At 46.7% G+C, this 21441-nt stretch overlaps 1 long non-coding RNA gene across 1 annotated transcript; it reads left to right on the top strand.

Moving 5' to 3' along the window:
* The first annotated feature begins 11022 nt into the window (after nucleotides 1–11022).
* On the top strand, nucleotides 11023–16661 carry LOC121015289 (uncharacterized). Its single transcript, XR_005783738.1, has 2 exons — nucleotides 11023–11494; nucleotides 16261–16661. It is a non-coding gene; the product is annotated as an uncharacterized LOC121015289 (long non-coding RNA).
* The last annotated feature ends 4780 nt before the right edge of the window (nucleotides 16662–21441 follow it).

Below are 21441 nucleotides of genomic sequence, written 5' to 3'. Positions count from 1 at the left end.
TATGGGTTTTCTAAAACGTGTTTTTCTGGTGAGTTGCTCTATATTATAGTGTTGTCGCTATGCCAGTCACAACTGGCACCTGCTTAAGGCATCTTCTGACATTCTCCGTAACCACACGGGGCTTGTGCCATTCAAACAGGCATGCCGCGTGGGCGTGGGGTGGGAAGGGTTGCCCTGCATCTTTCAGGTCTTTGATGGTGGCACTAATGACTGTGTTTTCTTTAGGGGTTTAGAACTGGTTTTGGTTTGGTATCTTGGGCATTGGGAATGGGGGAAGTTCCACAGTTTCTCCTTATCCTAATAGCCTCATGGCACGGGTCCGAGCACCAATGTGGGGATGCTGCCCTTTACTAAGCATAATAGTGTATGGCAACCAATTGTGTCGTTTCAAACAACACGTTTGTTATCTTATGGTTTTAGAGGTCCAAAGTGTGCGATGGATCTCACTGCGCTAAAATCAAGGTGTTAACAGGACTACATTTCTTTCTGGAGGCTCTAGGAGAAATCCATTCCTTGTCTTTTCTAGCTTCTGGAGGCCGTGCGCCTTCTTTGGCTTGCGGCCTCTTCATCTTTAAAGTCAGAAATGGTTGGGCAAGTCTTTCTCATGTCCTGTCACTCTGACATTGACTCTTCTGCCTCTCTCTTCCATGTTTGAGGACCCTTGAGATTACATTGGGACCACATTATCCAAGATAATCTCCCTATTTATTTATTTATTTATTTATTTAGAGAGAGAGAGAGAGAGAGAGAAAGGAAACCAGTAAGCAGGAGCAGGGGAGGGGCAGAGAGAGGGAGAGAGAGAGAATCCCAAGGAGGCTCCACACGGTTTGCCAAGCCCAATGTGGGGTTTGAACTCACAAACCACAAGATCATGACCTGAGCCGAAACCAAGAGACCGTGGCTTAACCCACTGAGCCACCTAGGCGCCCTAAGATAATCTATTTTAAGGTAACCTGATCAGTGAGCTTAATTCCATCTGCTACCTTAATTCTCCTTTTCCATGAACTGTAACATATTCCCAGGTTGTGGGGATTAGACTGTAGACATCTTTTTTCTCTCTAAGTTTATTTATTTATTTTGAGAGAGAGGGCACGTAAGCAGGAGCAGGGGAGGGATAGAGAGAGAGAGAGAGAGAGAATGAATCCCAAGCACGTTCTGTGCTGTCAGCATGGAACCCAACACGGGACTCAATACCACGAACCGTGAAATCATGACCTGAGCTGAAATCAAGAGTTGGATGCTCAACCGACTGAGCCCCCCGGGCATCCCTAGACCATAGATATCTTTGTGGGGACTTTTATTCCACCTACCACACTAAGTCTATGTCTTCCTTGTATACATTCAAGGACTAGGGAAATCACCACCAGACACTAGACTTGGGCCAAGATTCCATTTGCGTCTGGTCTCTATGAACTCTTCTTCTGACCAGTAGACTACCGTGGTATTTTTGGTGTCCAGAGACATTAATATAGAACCAACATCTAAAATCCCCTAGAAAGTCTGGGTGTTTCCTTTTCCTCCGCCCACCGCCACTCTGGTAAATGGCCCTGGGACCTGCTAGGGAGGTTTTGGGGAAAGATTCACAGTATATACATGTGACTGCATTGCAGACCTTTCCTCAAAAGGTCTCAGCCTTGGGGCACCTGGGTGGCTCAGTGGGTTGAGCGTTTGACTTCAGCTCAGGTCAGGATCTCGTGGTTGGTGAGTTCGAGCCCCACATTGGGGTTGCTGACAGCCCGTCAGTGCAGAGTCTGGTCTAGATCTTCTGTCCCTCTCTCTCTGCCCCTCTCCCACTTGCGCTTTCTCAAAAATAAATAAACATTAAAAAAAAAAAAAGCCTCTCCCTCAGCCAATGGGACTTGGGTCTGTGAACTGGTAGGTCTGGGAACTGCATAGGAGGCCATGAATCATAGGCTGTGCAAATTAGAGTTCTGCCTCCCAGACCTGGAATTTTTCCTCCTTATGTGTCAAGAAGCATCTTACTAGGTTGTTCATCTACCTGATCCCCAGGAACCCTGTGATCAGTTGGCCATCACTAGTCAGTACAGTCTGATTACCATTCCTCTCTGCTGTTTATGAAGAAATTATGCCACATGGTCTCTGACAAATACCCATCTGACCACTACCCTTCTGGAATTTGGCTATTCTCATTGAGATCAAGGACTCTAACTTCTTTGTAGCATCCCCGACCTCAACTCCAGCCCACAGTGATGGTCACTACAGAGCTCCTGAAAGATAATGGCGCCCCCGTCACAATGCATTTGTTAACACCCTGCTGAAGAGAATGTCGTCCGGGCCTTGGGGTGAAGGAAGGGAGACATGGCTGGCAGTGGCTGAGAGGTCACACATAATCCATTCACTGAGCATTCCTATTTCTTTGGGCTTTCAGACTCCTTCCTCTACACTCAACATGCCAGGGATTTTTTGGCATCTCAGCCTCATTAACTTTAGGTCGCTATTAAATCTAGTCTGAATTAACCATTGTAGGAGATTATTCTTGCCAAACTCCAAAGCCCAAACCCGGGTGTGTATATTCACGTCAGCGAATTCAGCCCAATGAAGCACTGTACTTACGCTCCTTGGGCTGTAATGCTTAGCATCCATTCCATACATGCTCCCAAGACTCTTGATTTGAATTGGCAAGGTCCTGTATCTCTTTCTGTATATAGGCCATCTCCTTCTGGCACAGGGTTGGTATTTCCCCATCTGGGTTGGGTTGGGATCTGACTCTCCTTTCGAGCCTGGGAGATTGAGGAGGATATTAGCCATCTCCTTTGTGAAGCAGCTGTCCTGGGTACAGTCACTGAGGCTCGTAGGCAGGGCAAAGTTGGTTCCCCCAGACAGGGAAGGGACCAACTGAGCTGACAAGGGAGGTTCAGGGGATTTGAGAGTTCAAGGTTCTCTGCTACATGTACAGTGAGGCCCTGGGCTCAGTCTTCGGCCACATCTACTCTGCAAGGACAGGAGATGAGGGTTTCCTCAAAGCTGCCACCAAGCCTTTCTCACTTGGCCGCCGCATTCTCCGTTTGACATCCGCAGCTTTCAAGTTTTCCTTTTCCCTGCGTGTCCTCTCCAGTGCTGCCAGAAGCCAAGCGACCACAATCTTTGAAACAATCAGAACTGCTGTAGTAACTTAGGGCCCAAGTCACCCCAGGTCCTGGTGCCTTATCCCCCACATGCCCTTCATCCCATGCCACCACTGATAAGTTGAGCGGTTATGATGCCACTGATTCCACTTGACCCATCCCATGCCCACCACTGCCTTCAAGGAGGTCCTGGCTGCTCTCCTTAAGTATGTGAGCAATCTAATCTGGGGATTCCATCTCGAGGGGCTGCCCTGGGTCCTGGGCCACCCCTGGTACCATTTACCAGCAGGGACACAGGTGGCACCCTCCCAACTGGGTCATTTGAGGAGATTTAATGAGAGGCAGGTGAGGAAAACAGCGAGGAATAGCATAGAACCCCAAAGCTGGTAATGGTGGAATGCTTTGCCATGCGTGGGCCTGAGAGGGAAAGCATGGGCGTGGTTACCGAAATCGGGGGATGGAGAGGTCCGAGAGGAGCTGTGACCTTCAGGCAAGGATTGCCCAGTGGCAAGACCCGGAGGAATCGACAGTTCGCTCCTCCCTTCCTCCTGTCTTCTCTTGGCGCCCTCACTGGCTGAGCCTCTCAGAAGCCAGGGCGAGGGGCAGCTGGGTGGTTCAGTGGGTTGAGTGTCCAACTTTGACTCAGGTCATGATCCCACGGCTCGTGAGTTCGAGCCTTACCTTGGGCTCGCTGCTGTCAGTGCAGTGCCTGTTTTGGATCTCCTGTCTCCCTTTCTCTCTGCCTCTCCCCGACTTGTGCTCTCTCTCTCTCTCTCAAAAAAAACCCAAAAAAACCCAAAAACACAAAACGAAGCCGGGGCCAGAAGGCCCAGTGGTGTGGTCCTTAGAGGACAACCTTCAGGGACATAGAGCAGGATGGGGAAAGGTTGAAGAGTGGCTTTGAAGGGGCAGATGTCCAGCAAGGCTATAATTATAATTTTGATGTTTTTTTTGTTTTTTTTTTTTCAACGTTTATTTATTTTTGCGACAGAGAGAGACAGAGCATGAACGGGGGAGGGGCAGAGAGAGAGGGAGACACAGAATCGGAAACAGGCTCCAGGCTCCGAGCCATCAGCCCAGAGCCTGACGCGGGGCTCGAACTCCCGGACCGCGAGATCGTGACCTGGCTGAAGTCGGACACTTAACCGACTGCGCCACCCAGGCGCCCCATAATTTTGATGTTTAACAATACTTGAATTCCAGAGATGAGTCTTACTTGGTCATCTCAATTTCATTTTTTTAAACGTTTATTTATTTTTGAGAGAGAGAGAGAAAGAGAGCACACGCGCACGCGTGAGAGTGGGGCAGGGGCAGAGAGAGAGACACACGCACAGAGTCCGAGGCAGGCTCTAGGCTCTGAGCTGTCAGCACAGAGCCTGAACTCAGGATTCGAACCCACAAACTGCGCAATCATGACCTGAGCTGAAGTCAGACGCTTAGCCAGCTGAGACACCCAGGCGCCCCTTTAATTTTGTTTTTGTTCCCTGATGAGTTCATTTGGCAAGTATACTGTTAAGATGTTTAAATCTGTTCTTATTTTCCTAGCCAACTAAAGGAAGGGTTTCCCCAATTGCAATTAGTTTTGGAAGACATATCCTGTGCTGATGATCCTTTGAGAGGTGATGGAGTTTGCCCCAATGTTCTTGTCCTTGGTATCCCTTTACCCACCCCCCCAATCAGTTCCATGAGAATGTTTTCCTACTTTTTTCCAGACCCCTATGCTGCTCAGTCACAGCCTTGTAAGTCAGTGGAACCTAACTTTCGCACATGACAGTACACATAGAGAGTCATACTTTTGATGTTTTAAAAAATATAAATCTTTATTCTTTTAAGTTTATTTTGAGACGGAGAGAGAAAGAGCGAGTGGGAGGGGGCGAGAGAGAATCCCAAACAGGCTGTGCACTGTCAGTGCAGAGCCCGATGCAGGGCTCGAACTCACAAACTGTGAGATCCTGACCCGAGCTGAAGTTGGGTGCTTAACCGACTGAGCCACCCAGGCGCCCCCCCCTCCTCACTTTTGATTCTTCTAAAAGTAATCTCCATGCCAAACATGGGGCTCAAACTCACAACCTCAGAGTCAAGAATTGCATGTTCCATTGACAGAGCTGGCCGGGCACCCCCGGAAAGTCATACTTTTGCATAGAATGCTGGGGTAATAAACAGGCTGCTTGAGGCGGAAGGCTCCCATCACACCAGGCCTCCCCGGCTGCCCAAGGATGTTTTAGACTCACCTGTCATCCATTTGCCCTTAGTTGTGGCTTTTACGACTACAGTCTAGTCTATAAAATCTGAGGAGAAATGATGCGTTCAACTCCCAGGCAGTGCCCTTGCAGGAAAAGTGTGCCTCCCCCTCCTCTTTATTCCCTTTCTGCTGCTTGGAATATGAACACAGGGGGCTGGAGCCCCCTTGCACCATACCCTTGGGAAGGAGCAGCAACAAGAGAGAAGGAGCCAGAATCCCTGACAACTGAGGACAGCTAACAGACGGAAACATCGTTTGTTCCAGCCACGGTTACTTTGGCTCTCAACTTAACTTTATTATTTAAAACGGTTTTTGTTTTTTTGTTTTTTGTGTTTTTGCATGATGGTGATTTTTGAAATCACGAAATCAGGCACGGGTCAAGCGTGGACCCGAGGCAGGCAGCCTGCTACTCTGAGGCAATTACTGACCGAGCACAGAGTCGTGTAAAAGCCCGGACGCTGGAGTCTGACACTCCTAGGTTCAAATCTGATTCAGCTAACCACTGCCTGTGGTCCCAGGGTGAAGGGTTTTTACCTCATGGGCTTCAGTTTTCTTATCCGCAAAATGGTATGAGGAGGCAACCAGCCATGATTACTGAGTCTTCTAGCAACATCCTGTGGCCCTGAGCAGGCCTGTAACGAGCAGGCGTTGCCCTCTGTCCCGAGGGCTGCCCTGCGTCTCCCTCTCTGCCTTCTTGTCCCCCCTCCTGTGTTGCTCTCCTGTCCTCTCTTTCCCTCAGGAAGCTAACCTGTTGTTTCTTCTCCCTCCTTCTACAGAGATGCTGCTTCAACCCACTAAGAGATTCTTTCTCTCCTCACAAGGCGATCGCCTGCACAGAACTCCCCAAGGGCAATTGTGGCTAAGCCCAACTTGATGACCTGCCTCTACCTTCTGTCTCCCCCAGGGAAGGCCAGGACAGGGAGCTGTCCCCAGGGAGCTGTGCCCCGGGCCCTCCACCCAGCTGGTGGTGAGATTGGATTATCCAAGGCCCCAGCTGGGCCTTGGATATGTCAGATTTTTTTTTAATGTTTTAAATTTATTTTTGAGGTGGGGGGAGGAAAGGAGGGGCAGAGAGTTGGGAGGGGGACAGAAGATCTGACAGCTGAGAGCCCCACGCAGGACTCAAACCCATGAGACATGAGATCATGACCTGGGCTGAAGTTGGATACTTAACCGACTGAGCCACCTGGATATATCAGATCTTGAAGGAAGGGCACCCACTCTTCTCCGTGTTTCTCTGGGGGCTTGTTCCTGGGTTTTGCAGAACGTGTTTAATACTTCCTTGGAGAATGTGTGGGGGTCGAAAAGAAGAGAGAAAAGGAACCAAGAACCAAAATACCACTTATTACCTGAGGGAATAGAAGGCCCAGCTCTGAGTCCCTCTCTTGCCGGGGGTTGGGGGGGGGGGGGTCTCCACTTCCTGTGGTAGCCTGGCTTCTCAGGCATGGGTTCCACCCTGGCTCCAAAGGTCACAGATCCCCGCACCCCTCCTGGAGAAGTTGACCTTTTGTGCAACCACATAAAGGTGACCAGCGTCTGGTGGCTTGATGGGATGGACTTATAAGGCCTTCTTGCCTTTTGATGCATGCCATTCCTGTGAGCTGAGCTGGACCTCTGAAGGTGAGAGGGCCCTTCAGACTTCCTGGGTGTCTCCACACTCAGACTCTTGGGCTTTGTGGTCTCAGATGCTGGCGTGAACAGCTTGTCCTATAAAGTGTGCCCTCGGGGTCCCAGCAACGCTTTGTGCAAATCACCTCTAACCAAACTGACCCAGAGGGTCTGAAAGGCCCTTGACCTTGCTGCCTTTAGCAGAGAATGAGTGAATGGCCGGGGGGATCTGGGAGGATGAGGGGAACCGCCTGTCCGAGGGGGTGGTGACAGTGTGGCTGACCCTCTGCTGAACCAGACTGCCTCCCCACAGCTGTGTAAGTGTTGGCAAAGTCGGGAAACATGGGACAAACTCTTTTAAAATCACCTGGCTGGGATGGGGCGTCTGGGTGGCTCAGTTGGTTAACATCGGACTTCCGCTCAGGTCATGATCTCACAGTTCGCGGATTCGAGCCCCGCATGGGGCTGTCTGCTGTCAGCACGGAGCCTGCTTTGGATCCTCTGTCCTCCTCTCTCTCTGCCCCTCGTGCACTCTCTCTCTCTCTCTCAAAAATAAATAAACATTAAAAAAAAAAAATCACCTGGCTGGGTGGGGGGGCACCTGAGTGTCTCGGTCGGTTGAGTATCTAGCTCTTGGTTTTTGGCTCAGGTCGTGATCTCACATTTCATGGGTTTGAGCCCCATGTCCGTGCTGTCCGCATGAAGCCTGCTTGGGATTCTCTCTCTCTCTCTCTCTCTCTGCCCCTCCCCTGCTCGAGTGCTCCCTCTTTTTCAGAATAAATAAATACACCTTTATTTATTTTAAAATAAAATCACCTGGCTGAGGTCATGTTAGTCAGGTTTCTCCACTATAAAGTTCCTCTTTTCTCCCATTTTCCGGCTGTTTCTTGGAAGGAAGTCACTATGCACAACCCGTGCTTAAGGACCAGGGACCGGGGAGCCTTGAGGGCAGAGTATATACACAAATTATTTGGAATTTTTCTGCATGGGAGATTTGTATTTCGTCCTCCATTCATTTATTTATTCAATTATTTATTTTTATAAAAGTTCTTACATTTTTGGGGCACCTGGGTGGGTCAGTGGGTTAAGTGCCAAGTTTGGCTCAGGTCATGATCTCACAGTTCGTGGGTTCGAGCTCCGCATCGGGCTCTGTGCTGACAGCTCGGAGCCTGGAGCCTGCTTCGGACTCTGTCTCTCTCTCTCTCTCTCTCTCTCTCTATTTCTGCTCCTCCCCTGCTCGTGCTCTGTGTGTGTCTCTCTCTCAAAAATAAATAAACATCAAAAAAATTTAAAAGTACTTACATTTTCAAATAATAACCTCATTACGTTTTCAGATAAAGTACTTGAAATTGAAATTATTGGGTCTAACTGTTAAGCTGAAAAAAAAAAAGAGAGAGAGAGAGAAAGTACAATAAATGTACCACAGAATGTCCAGAAGTTCTGGAAACACAGGGAAAGTTGTGTACTTACTGGGTATTCTCCAAATAGTAATTAGATTCATTGGTTTAAATGTAGAGAGAGGCCTTTTGCCTGAAAGATGTTGGAAGGCTCACTGCCAGCAAACGGAGCCTGTTATTTGAAAGTGTTCCTGACATACGGCTTACACCTAAGTTTAGCCTGGTCTCCTGACCTTGCTGGCCACGAAGTGATGAGTCCTGCCGTGGTGGCCAAGTCCGTCCTGCCTGTGAACGTCTCCCGCCTCTTAGGGGATCCCTCTTGCTCCCAGCTCTGCTCCTTGGAGGATACCAGGACTCACGTCCCACAGACTGCGGTGGGGAAGGGCCTGGCAGCCACCTCGTTTGATGAAAAATGAGATAATCTAGGGAGAGGCTGTGGCTGGCTTTAGAGAAGTGACAGCTTTGCTGAGTGGGAAGCAGTCAGTGTCTTCATTTGGATCCCTTTCCTGGTGGATAGCTCTTTTTTTATCTTTATCTTTTTTCATGTTTCTTCATTTTTGAGAGAGAGAGAGAGAGAGAAAATGAATGGGGGAGAATGAATGAGAGAGAGATTGGGGGACAGAGGATCAGAAGCGGATTCTGTGCTGACAGCAGCGAGCCCAGATGCGGGGCTCAAACTCATGAACTGGGAGGTCATGACCTGAGCTGAATTCGGATGCTCAATGACTGAGCCCCTCCTGGTGGATAGTTCTAAGCCTCTCAGGCTTCCATTCCCTGTCCTGGTGATTGTTTCCAGGGTGGGCATGGGACCTAAGCAGGCCCAGTCAATGAGAATCTCTGTAAGTGTGCCTTCCAGAAACTTCTAGCTTGACCTGGGTGGAACTGTGAGAAGGGGATCTCCAGAAACTCGGTCAGGATTGAGCTCCCTTCCCTCCTGCCAACGCCATGATTCTGGGAATAGGACGACCAGCCCTCCTGGTTTTCATGGGACTGTCCTCGTTTTAAAACTCAAAGTCCTATGTCCTGGGAAAACCCTCACTCTCAGGCAAATCAGGAGGGCTGTTCACTCCACCAGGGAGAATGGTTTCTTTGCTTTTCATTTCTAGCCTCTGGAAAGGAAAAAGTGAGTTTGGAGCAGGGTGAGGGGAAATTGCAGTGGGGAGGAGCTCAAAGACAGCCAAGAGGTGGCTCCTCGTGGGGGAGTATCCTGCAGAGAGCACTGAGCGGCGTGGATGTCTGCTTGGGGCTCGCCTTCAGGCCATCCCCAGGGTGACTCCGTCTCCTCCATCGGGGAAGACCCCTTAGTTTCTTAGTTTACAGGAAGTACATAGAAGGATGTAGATACAGGGGCGCCTGGGTGGCTCAGTGGGTTAAGTGTCTGTCTCTAGATTTCAGCTCAGGCCGTGATCTCACCATTTGTGAGGTCGAGCCCCACGTTGGGCTCTGTGCTGACAGTGCGGAGCCTGCTTGGGATTCTCTCTCTCTCCCTCTCTCTCTCTGCCCCTCCCCTGCTTGCACTCTCTCTCTCTCTCTCAAAATAAATGAATACACTTAAAAAGAAAAAGGATGTAGGTATATACATACTGACATGAAAAGATGCTCATGGGCAATTACTTAAGCCAAAAAAAAAAAAAAAAAAAAAAAGCAGGTTGCAGAATGCTTTGTACCATATGAGCTCTTTTCTGTGAATGAGTAAGTTAGAAGCAGCCTGCCAGGAGGACACCTCCAGCTCTCTTTAACCTCTTACCAAAGACAAGCTTAAAGATGCTTGTTTTGGTTTTCCGAGAGGAAGAAGAAAACGTGTCCGCTTTTATCGTAATAATCACAATGCTCACACAAGCTTTGAGTTGCTCCCTGCATTTCTCCAGAAACAGGAGGCCCGGAGCTCGTCTGGAGATTGCTGCGGTGTCGCAGGGTGTTGGGAGACTTTTCTTGCTCTATTCTTCTGGGAACTTGAATTGATGCGTCTGCCCGTTTCCATGCTGAACACCGTGTTTGTGGTTCTTTTCTTAAATAGCCAAGTTGCTTTCCATCAAAAGTTTCCTGGAGTGGGCGGTATGACATTAATGCCCTTTGGCCAAAATGCAGAGGCCACATTTTTGAGCCCACCAAGGCAGAGCTACCGTGGAGTGTCTGTAGGAACTATTTCTCTCACTTCCGGCTGCAAAATAAGACTTCAGGCCGCAGCCTCCGTGGTCTGGAAGCGGGACCGCCTTATTAGAGCAGGGAGATCCCTCTGCTGGGCGCCTGAGCGTGAGGTCCCAGGGCTCGGTCCGGCTCAGCTTGTTTTCTTGCCCACTCTTGGGGAAGGGGGAGACAGCAGGTTTCCTAGAGACCCCGGGTGATGACCTTTTGCACCATCAAAACTCTGATCTCGAATCAAGGAAGACAACAAGACTGGTGAAATGTTTTGCTAAAAAGCTGCTCCCTCTGACAGTTTCTGCAGAGCCCGAAACTCGCGTGCTCTTTTCGGTCTCTGGCACGGAGTTGTTCCTCCGGCAGTGGCAGTCACAGCACCAAGACCCTGCTGCCTTGCCAATGCTACCTCCTCATCCACATCATTCCCAGGAAGACGCCGGCACGGAAGCAGGTTAATCTCGTAGCCCACCCGAGCTGGCTGTGGGCTTGGCACGGGCCTTGCCTCTCCTTCAGCCCCCAGTGGCCCAAGCTGGGAACCCCAGAGGAGGAAACACCTGTTCGCCCTGTCTTAGGGATGGGCCGTGAATTCCCCGAGATACAGAGTGAGTCACTGCGAGACCGTGGAGCGGAATTTACTCATCCCCCAGGAATGGACCCTTGGAAGGCTCCAGAATGACTAGTCTCAAGTGTTCTGTCTCAGGCACAGGGCATTTTCCCCCCCGAACTATGTCTGCAGTCACTTCCTCTCTGGACACATCCTGTTTCTGGGAGCAGGCGACTTGCCAGGCAGATCACAGCCTCTGCTGCTGGGAGCAGACGGGCGGAGACATCCTTCCTCTAATTTCTAGTACCTAATCCCATCTTCCTTCCCAGTCAGAGATATCAATCAGCATCTCCGCTTTTCCCAGGTCCCTGCACGCCAGGAAGGGAGCATACAGAAGAGCGTGTTTCTATTGGCAACTCCAACTTACAAGAGGTGCTTAGAGACCACTGTTGATTCGCCACCAGCTTCTCAGGCACAGGTAATCGGGAAAGGATCTAGGGCAAGGATCCATCCATCCATTCACTCATTCATGCAATAAATATTTATGGAGTACCTACTGTGTGCCAAGCGCCATTCTAGACGCTGGGCTACGGAGGTAAACAAAACATAAAAATCAATGTCCTCCTAGCAGTTACGTTCCACTGGGAGGGACAGCTGATAAACAAGATAAAAAATTATGGCGTGTAAGATAATGATAAATGCTACGCAGAGAACACAAAGCTGGGAAAGCAAATACGAAACGCGGGGTATGGAGGGAAGTGTGAAACGTTCAGCAAGGTGGCTGGAGAAGTCCTTGCTGGGAAAGGAAATCCTGAAAATAAGACTTGAAGGAGGCAAGGAAGCCAGCAGTAGGGGCAAAAGCATTGTAGGCAGAGGGGACAGCAAGTGCAAAGACCCTGAGGTAGGAGTGTGCCTGGACTTCTTGGGGAACAGGAGAAAAGCCAGTGTGGCTGGAGCAGAGTAAGAAGAGGAGAGGCACAGGAGTGAGAGTCAGGCTCAAAGGAGACATTCCACGCTGTGAGTGGTAGCATGGACTTTGGTATTCACCCTGTGATACAGGAGAGTTTTAATAGCGAATGACCGGATCTCATTTATGTCCCAACAGGATTCTCTTAGGAAGCCGCATGGAGAGTAGCCTAAAGAAGGTAAGGACAGATGTGGAAGATGGGAGACCACTGAGGAGGGGACCACAATAGTCTAGGGGAGAGATAATGGTGGCCTAGACAGGTAGTGGCCAGGGGTGCGGTGAGCAGTGATTCCAGAATATTCTGAAGATAGAGCTCACAGGATGTGCTGATACACAGGATATGGGGTGTGAAAAAATACAAGGAAAAAAAAAAAGATGACACCAATAGGGTTTTCAGCCCAAGTGAATGGAACAATGGAGCTGCTAGTAATTAAGAAAGGGAAACCTATAGGAGGGGCTGGCCCAGGGCAGATCAGGAGCTGGGTTTTGGCCATAGAGAGTTTGAGATGCCCATTAGACATCCATGTGTTGTCAAGTAGGCTTTGGAGACATGAGTCTGTGGTTCACAGTAGAGGTTCTGGCTAGAGATACAGATTTGGACTCATGCTTTTTCTTGTTTTTCTTCCTCCTCCTCCTCTTCCTCCTCCTCCTCTTCCTCTTCTTCTTCTTCTTCTTCTTCTTCTTCTTCTTCTTCTTCGAGGGAGGGGAGAGAGGGGCAGAGAGAGAGGGAGAGAGACAATCTTAAGCAGGCTCCATGCTCAGCGTGGAGCCTGACGTGGGGCTTGATCCCACAACAGTGAGATCATGACCTGAGCTGAAATCAAGAGTTGGATGCTCAACCAACTGAGCCACACGGGTGCCCCTGGGCTCATGCTTTTAATGCTGGCACTGGTCAGCTTGGGTTTTATTTCATATGGTGAACGTTTAAAAAATGTTATCTTTGGGGTACTTGGGTAGCTCTGTCAGTCTTGGGTAGTGTGGACTCTGCTTAGGATTCTCTCCTTCTCCCTCTCTCTCTCTCTGTCCCCCTCCCTCCCACCCCGCTCTCTCTCTCTCTCTCAAAAATCTATATAAACTTAAAAATATATAATCTTTAAAAATTTCTATTATAAATTTCTTTAAAGATATAGGTCAGATTATGTGATTTCTCTACTTTAAACCTTCAAATGATTTCCCTTTTCATTCAGATTAAAAAGCAAAGTTTGAAGACAGTTTGGGTATTCATCAAAGCAAAAGCTATGCCCGGTAATCCCACCCCTCAATATTTACTTAACTGAAATGCATACTCATGTGTTCTGAAAGATACAAAAAAAAAAAAAAATCCTCATAGCAGTATTATTTGAAATAGCCCCCAATTGGAAGCAGTCCAAATGTTGATCAATGGTAGAATAGAAAGACACACTGTGGTATATGTATGGTCAATACTACCCACTAATGAAGAAAATGAACCATGACCATCCATAGCTACATGGACAAATGCCCAAACATAACATTCAGCAAATAAAGCCAGACATCAAAGGTTAATACTGTATGATTCCATTTGCATGAAGTTTGAAACCAGGCAAAACGAATCCACAATAACAGAAGTTGAAATAATGGTTTTATCCTTGGGGGGATAATGACAAAAGAGGCAGGAGAGAGGCTTTAGGGTTGCTGGCAATGTTCTACAGCTCAGGCAGGTTGGTGGTTTAAATGGGTGGGTCCAGGCGGTGAAAATTCATGGAGTTGTACATTTATGACTCGTGTACATTTCTCTACGTGTGTTGTAGTTCCATAAAAATCTTATACAAAGTCCTCAGTGAAAAGGCCCTACGTGATAATGGCACTCCCTCTGCCCCACCCCTATTTCTGGCTGCACCCCAACTTTGCTCACCCCACTCTTGTGACCCTTCTCTCATGGTTCACTGATACACCATTGTTGGTCTTTCCTTCCTTGAGGATTTTGTACTTACAGATCCCTCTGTTTCCAGATATCCACATAGCTTACTCCCTCACCTAATTCAAGTCTCTGCTGGAACTTCCTCTTATCAGAGAAATCTCGCCTGATAAACCTATGTGAAATAACATCCTCCACCACTCTTGTCCCCTTGCTCTTTTTAATCTTGTGCAAATATGTAACCACTGCTTTGCATATTGTGTGTTTGTTTGCTCATTGATTTGTTGTCTGTCTCTATTACTAGAATCTAAGCTCCATGAGAATCGGTACTTGGTTTACCGTCGTATCTTCAGTGCGTGAATTGGGGCCTGGCGCATAGTAGGTGCTCAGTAAATATTTACTGGAGGGATGAATGCAATAGGCAGCAGTAAATAAGACAGACATTATTTCTGTTCTCATGGAGGAAAGAGTGGCTTAGATCTTTAAAAGGAGCATAAAGAGTCTAGCTAGCTCTGAGGTAGGAGTTGTGTTTCTTTGTACTTTTATAGGGTGTAGGACAGGGACTGACCTATAGAGTAAATTTTCCGCAAGTGGTTATTGCGGTCTTTAAAGCTACATTTCTGAGCTTAGAAATTTACCCTCTCAAAGAAAGAATGAAGACAATTGAATGAATGAATGAATGAATGAATGAATGAATATTTTTAGCCCCATCAATTTCCAAGCCATAGAAAAGAGACTGGATCCAAACCTACCAGCAAGTTCTTGAAATCAGGTGAGTGTGTGTGTGTGTGTGTGTGTGTGTGTGTGTGTGTATGTAACTGCCAACACCATCACTTGATGAGAGCTCACTAAATTGTACCACATTTCCACATCTTGACAAGACCATCGGATTCTGAGCAGTAAGTCTAGGGCATCAGAGCTCCTGGTGTGTGGAGACGGGATTTGCTTTGATGAGTAGGAGCAAGGCAGGGCAACAAGGGGCTCTAGATGAGAGCCAAAGGCAAGGCGCCTAAACAGGGGACCAAGGAGGACATGTCATTCGTTCTACAGAAAGTAGCGGCAGTGGGCGCCTGGGTGGCTCAGTCAGTTGAGCTTCGACCCTTGATTTTTTTTTTTAATTTTTTTTAATGTTTATTTATTTTTGAGACAGAGACAGAGCATGAACGGGGGAGGGTCAGAGAGAGTGGGAGACACAGAATCCGAAGCAGGCTCCAGGCTCTGAGCTGTCAGCACAGAGCCCGACTTGGGGCTCGAACTCACGGACCGCGAGATCATGACCTGAGCCGAAGTCGGACGCTTAACCGACTGAGCCACCCAGGCACCCGACGACCCTTGATTTTGACTCAGGTCATGATCTCACAATTTTGTGAGTCCAAGTTCCATGTCGGGCTCTGTGCAGACTGTGTGGAGCCCGCTTGGGATTCTCCCTCTCTCTCCGCTCCTCCCACTCCCCCGATGTTGCTTTGTCTCTCTCAAAATAAAAAAAAATAAACATTAAAAAAAAAAAGTAGCTGCGGGGCACCTGGATGGCTCAGTCGGTTGAGCGACTCTTGATTTTGGCTCAGGTCATGATCCCAGAGTCGTGGGATGGAGCCCCACATCGGGCTCTGCATTGAGCTTGCGCCTGCTTAAGATTCTCTCTACCTCTCTCTCTCCCTCTGCCCCCTTCCCCTGCTCATGCTCTCTCTCTCTCTGTTTGAGACAATTAAAAATTATTTTAAAAAATTAAAAAAAAATTTTTTTTAATTGAAAGAGAGAAAGAGAAAAAGAAGGAAAGAAGCCGCCCAAGGTGAGGCCTGGGCTGGTGTCCTAGCTGGGAGTTTCGCACCATTCATCCCTTTACCAGTGGCCATCTCTGCCCTGTTCTTCAAGTGATGTGAGCGTTTGGCCAAAGCCTGCATATTAGGCTGCACCTGTGGCTGCCCAGCTCTGAACCCGGGGTGCTGGTCTCTTGGGTGGACGAGAGAATCACAGCATTTACAGGGCTACAGGACTGGTAATAACCCTCCTTCTGCCTGTCAGGTCTTTTATCCCACCGGTTCACATACCTTTTCAAACAGTAATTAACCTCCCCACAGCCCCAAGTGGAAGCTGGGGATGTTAAACACAGTGTTCCTTGTTTCGTTGGGAGCAGAGGCCAGAGCACTTCTAAGTGTCTTGGCTGGAGGGCACACACGGTGAGTCAGCAGTGTCTCCCAGGAGGGGAGTCTGGAGTCCTGTCCACAAGTGACCTGTTTTACTTTAATCACCACCCCACCCAGCGCCTTCTGGTCGCTTCCTTCACAGCCCTGTGGTGTCTGTTACCACTCCTCAATCCGCAGACTCTCTCCCAAAAACGTGTCGGAATTTTTCAACCGTGAGATCTTTTTCTCCCCACCTCCTTTTTTTTTGGTCTTTGTAGGTTCGTAATCTTTGCTATCATTTTAGTGAGGTCTCCTGAGGCACAGGAGAAAAACCCAGAGGGACAATCTGCCATTATTAAAAAGTAAATTGGAACATTATACCGATAGCACCACGTCGCAGAAAATCCGGAGGTAAAAAAGGTGGGGGAACTCTCTCGTCTCTCATGCCAACAAAACCATGTTATGATTCTGGTGTGCTGCTCATGTGATTCCTTGCTATGCATGTTTTCAGACTGTGGTCATGTTCTTGGTTTGCATAAAGTTTAGATCCTTCCTTTTTCACTTAACTTTTGCATCAAAAGCATTTCCCCTGCATTTTGACATAATCTTTATAATCATTTCTTTAAAGGTTGTACACAAGTCCATCAGGGAGATTTACAAGAATACACTTTAAGCAGAATACTATTGTCGGTCCCTGTTGCCAAATATTTAAGATGTTTCTGGTATTGATTCATGCATGTAGTGGGGAGGGGCAATAAAGTGGGGTATCTACACCTAGTAGTTTTTTTTTTTAACCAGAAAAAGCTATTATTTGAATGTTGTCAGTGAAATTTATCATAAGAGTGTATAAATTAATGGGAAAATATAGATAGTCTTTCAAAATAGTGTTGGGGATAACTGAGTGGCCATGTGAGGTGGGGGAAGGGGAAAACTTGGATCCATTTCTTTAACTAGGATAAATTCCAAATGCACCAAATATTTAGATGTCAAGAAAGAAAGAAAGAAAGAAAGAAAGAAAGAAAGAAAGAAAGAAAAGAAAGGGAAAGAGAGAAAAGAAAAGAAAGAAACTATAAAAGTACTTGAAAAATCCATTGGAGAATTTTTTATTATTTCCTAAGTGGAAATTTTGTCCAAGAATGAAATGAAGTCTGGAATCCATAAAATAAAACATGGATAAATATGATTATATAAAACTCGAATTTCTTCAAGGCAGAGACCATTATACATGGAGTCAAAAGACAAATGACAAACTGGGAAATATATTTTTAATTCCACATATAGAAAGGATTAATTTCCCTAATATATTAAGAGTTCCCACAAACTGGTAAGGAAACCAGCCAATAATCTAGTGGAAAAATGGGCAAAGACTATGTGCAGACAATTCACAGAAAGGAAACACAAATCATTCTTAAATATATGAAAAAAAATGTTCACTTTCTTCCATTGGATGACCGATTCATAGAAAAACTACCTGGGTAATAACAGTCTTGATTTGTCAGTTTGGGAGAGACTGAAAGGGCAGTTCAGCTCAGTGACCAAGAGCCTGAATTTGGACTTAGGGAACCTGGGCTTGAGTGTCAGGTGTACTGTTATTAGATGGGTTATTAAATTTCTACGGGGAGTGGATTGGTGATATCTACTAAAATTTAAAGTATGTTTACCCTTTAATTCATAAATTTATCATGAGCAATGATGCCCCTTTGTGATATTGTGATTTACAGTAAGAAATATACATTTGATCTTAGTTCAGGCACAGAGCTCCCTAAACCCTTGGAATTTCCTAAGTGGTGAGAGAGGGAAAGGTATCTTTTGTTATGTTAACAGGGTGACTTTTTGGACCGCACCTAAGAATGGGGGCTGGCTGCCCAGAGATCCAACTGTGTGATTAGAGGGTTAGAAGGCTCAGTCCCACTGCAGGGGACCTCCTGCAGCAGAGCTGGAGACTGAGTTCAAGTACTAACAGCCAATGATTTAATTAGTCGTGCCTTTGTAACGAATCTTCCATAGGAACCCAAAAGGAGAGGGTCTGGAGAGCTTCTGGGTTGGTGAACACTTGGAGATTAGGGAGAGTGGTACACCTGGAGAGGGCATGAAAGCTCTGCCCACTTTCCCTATCCCCCTTCCCCACGCATCTCTGCTATCTGACTGTTCCTGAATTACATTCTTTTAAAATTAACTGGTGATCGGGGCACCTGGGTGGCTCAGTCGGTTGAGCATTCGACTTCGGCTCAGGTCATGATCTCACGGAAACTGGTGATCTAGTGAGTAAAATATTTCTCTGATCTCTGTGAGCCACTCTAGCAAATGAATGGAACCGAAGAAGGATGGGGTCATTGGGACCTCTGATCTATAGCCAGTGGGTCAGAAACACAGGTGTCAATGTGGACTTGGATGGCCTGTGAAAGTGGGAGGTAGTCTCTTGGGACCGAGCCCTGACCCTGTGGGCTCGCATGCTATCTCCAGGTAGATAGTATCAGAATTGAACTGAACTGTAGGGTATTCATTCAGCTGGCATCTAAGCATTGCTTGGTACTGTGGGGGGAAAACCCTCCTCTACACATTGGAATTTGGGTACAGAACCAGTTTATCCTTCTAAGGGTATTTTTGCTGCATGGTTGATTGATTAGCAAAAGATTGAAAACAACCTAATAAGGGATTGGTTAAATCAGTTATGATATATCCAAATTGTGCACTGATACAGATGGTAATCAAAACAAGGTGTGAAAAAAGATTACATATTATCAATTTCCATAATGTAATGCTGGCTTGTCTCTAATATCGTCCCTAAGCGGGGACAGGAATGGAGAATGCCTTTTCATGGTGTACCCCTTTGTATTGTTGATTTCTTTAATTTAAAAAAATTTTTTTATTTTTATTTATTTATTTTTTTTATTAAAAAAATTTTTTTAACGTTTATTTATTTTTTTGGGACAGAGAGAGACAGAGCATGAACGGGGGAGGGGCAGAGAGAGAGGGAGACACAGAATCAGAAACAGGCTCCAGGCTCCGAGCCATCAGCCCAGAGCTCGATGCGGGGCTCGAACTCACGGACCGCGAGATCGTGACCTGGCTGAAGTCGGACGCTTAACCGACTGCGCCACCCAGGCGCCCCAATTTAAAAAAAATTTTAATGTTTTTTTTTTTTTTTTTTTGAGAGACAGAAACAGAGCGCGAACAGGGGAGGGGCAGAGAGAGAGGGAGACACAGAACGTGAAGCTGGCCCCAGGCTCTGAGCTGTCAGCACAGAGCCCAACGCGGGGCTCAAACCCACGAACCATGTGATCATGACCTGAGCTAACGCCGGAGGCTTAACCAACTAAGCCACCCTGGCGCCCCTGTATTTTTAGATTTTTGCGTGGAATTTATTTCCTCTTCACAGAAAAATAAATACCACTTACTTAAAAAAAATTGTCTTTAACATTTATTCACCTTTGAGAGGCAGAGAGACAGAGCGCTAGTGGGGGAGGGGCAGAGAGAGAAAGAGAGAAAGAGATAGAATCCCAAGAAGGCTCCAGGCTGTGAGCTGTCGGCACAGAGTTCGACACAGGGCTCAAACCCACGAACCGTGAGATCATGACCTGAGTCAAAGTTGGACGCTTCACCGACTGAGCCACCCAAGGACCCCAAATACCATTTACTGTTTAAAAATTAAAACAGAAGCTGTCAGCAGTGGGGCTGATCTTTAGGAAGGCCTTTAGGAGTGTCTCCTTGTCGTTAGGTAGATATAAGGCAAAGGGCACCCCCTACTCTGGAGGATTCCAGAATGTGGAATGTGAGGCAATTCCACCAAAAATCCTTAGAAGGTACAGCTCATAAGTTGGGGAGGGGTGGGCAAATCTGTCCTTAATGAGGCTTAGTGGGATTAGAATCTCGCTGAGCTGCTCTTCACTGAGTTCATTTGAAGGACACGGGGGGCTGGAGGACTAACTCGCCAGGGTGGGCCACAGAGGTGCGGGGAGGCTGGTACCCAGACCTCTTGTGGAAATGAGCAAGGGTGGCCCGCCTGTACCAAGTGTCCAACAGCCCCCTTCCAACAGTGACCCTGCGGGAGAGCCACCCCAGCAACTGTGGCGGAGATGGGACCCTTTGGCGACCGATCGATTTTCTCTTGGGAAAAGACTCTTGGGAGAAAAGACAGCAACGTGTCTTTGGTCATTTCAATTTTAAAGAAGATAAGTTCTTATTTTTGTACCTGATGCTGGAGAAACACGACAAATTGGCTACGTTTAAATAATATCATGAACACCAACTTCCTACTTGGGGCTTTCCCACCTTGCATATTATTTATTTATATTAGACATAATTTATTTGCTTAAATCAGATTCTGAGAAGCAGGGTTATGCAGTTAAAAGGTACGGACATTTTACGTATGACTTTGTCAAAGGGTTACATCCAGTTTACAGATTTCCAGCCATGTAAAAGACAATGAGTTATTCCACGTGAAAACTTCCACGTGAACGTTCGTCACCAGGGAAGAGTGGAAACATTCCAAATGCCCACCAGATGATGAATGGATAGACAAAAATGTGTTACGTCCCTAAGGTGGAATACTATTCAACAATGAAAAGGACTGAAGCCCTGACACGTGCTGCAACACGGATGAACTTTGGAAACATCATGTTAAGTGAAAGAAGCCAGTCACGGAAGACCGCATATTGTACATCCATTTATTTGAAATGCGTGCAAAAAGCAAATCTATAGAGGCAGAAAGCAGATTGGTGGCTGTCCCTGGTTGGGGGAGAAAAGGGTAGGACGTGCCTGCCAATGAGTGCAGTGTTTCTTTCTGAGGTGGTGAAAATGTTCTGAAATTAGATAATGATATGGTTGTACAACGCTGAATATGCTAGAACCCGCCGAATTGCCCACTAGAAAAGGATGAATTGTATGTGAATTATACCTCAACAAGGGCTATTATTATTATTTTTTAAAATAAGGACTATTTCAAAAAAGGCAATGAGTTCTCTGAAACCCTAATATGAGGTTGTTTCTTTGTTGTTATATTTTTCTGCTTTATATATGAGAAATATTTTAATATTTGAATAATTAAAACTTTTTTGGAAATAATATGTCTTTGTGAGCTGTATGTGCAAATAGTTTGCCCATTAACCTTTCGGGTGATTGGGGTTTTTTCTTGTGAATTTAAGTTATGTGCATAATAAAAAATATTAAAATTTCCTAATCACATTTGGGAACAGAGTACAGTCTGTTTCTTTTGCTCTTATGTTAATTTTTCATGGGAATGCATAACTGAAAAAAATAATTTTATAAGGTCCAATGCATAATTTTTTCCTTTTGTAATTACTTTTATTGTTTTGTTACTGGGAAGTTATTCTCTGAAGGAAATAATAAAAAAAAAATAGTCAGAAATAAAGTTGAATTGGCAAAAAATTAAAGGGCTGGGGCGCCTGGGTGGCTCAGTCGGTTAAGGTCAGGTCATGATCTCACAGTTTGTGGGTTTG

This window comes from Herpailurus yagouaroundi, unplaced genomic scaffold (assembly GCF_014898765.1).
Source record: "Herpailurus yagouaroundi ecotype Mexico unplaced genomic scaffold, PumYag 206, whole genome shotgun sequence".
In the NCBI taxonomy this organism is placed as follows: domain Eukaryota; kingdom Metazoa; phylum Chordata; class Mammalia; order Carnivora; family Felidae; genus Herpailurus; species Herpailurus yagouaroundi.
The sequence above is the reverse complement of the archived record's forward strand: the minus strand, read 5'-3'. Positions and strand labels throughout refer to the sequence as shown.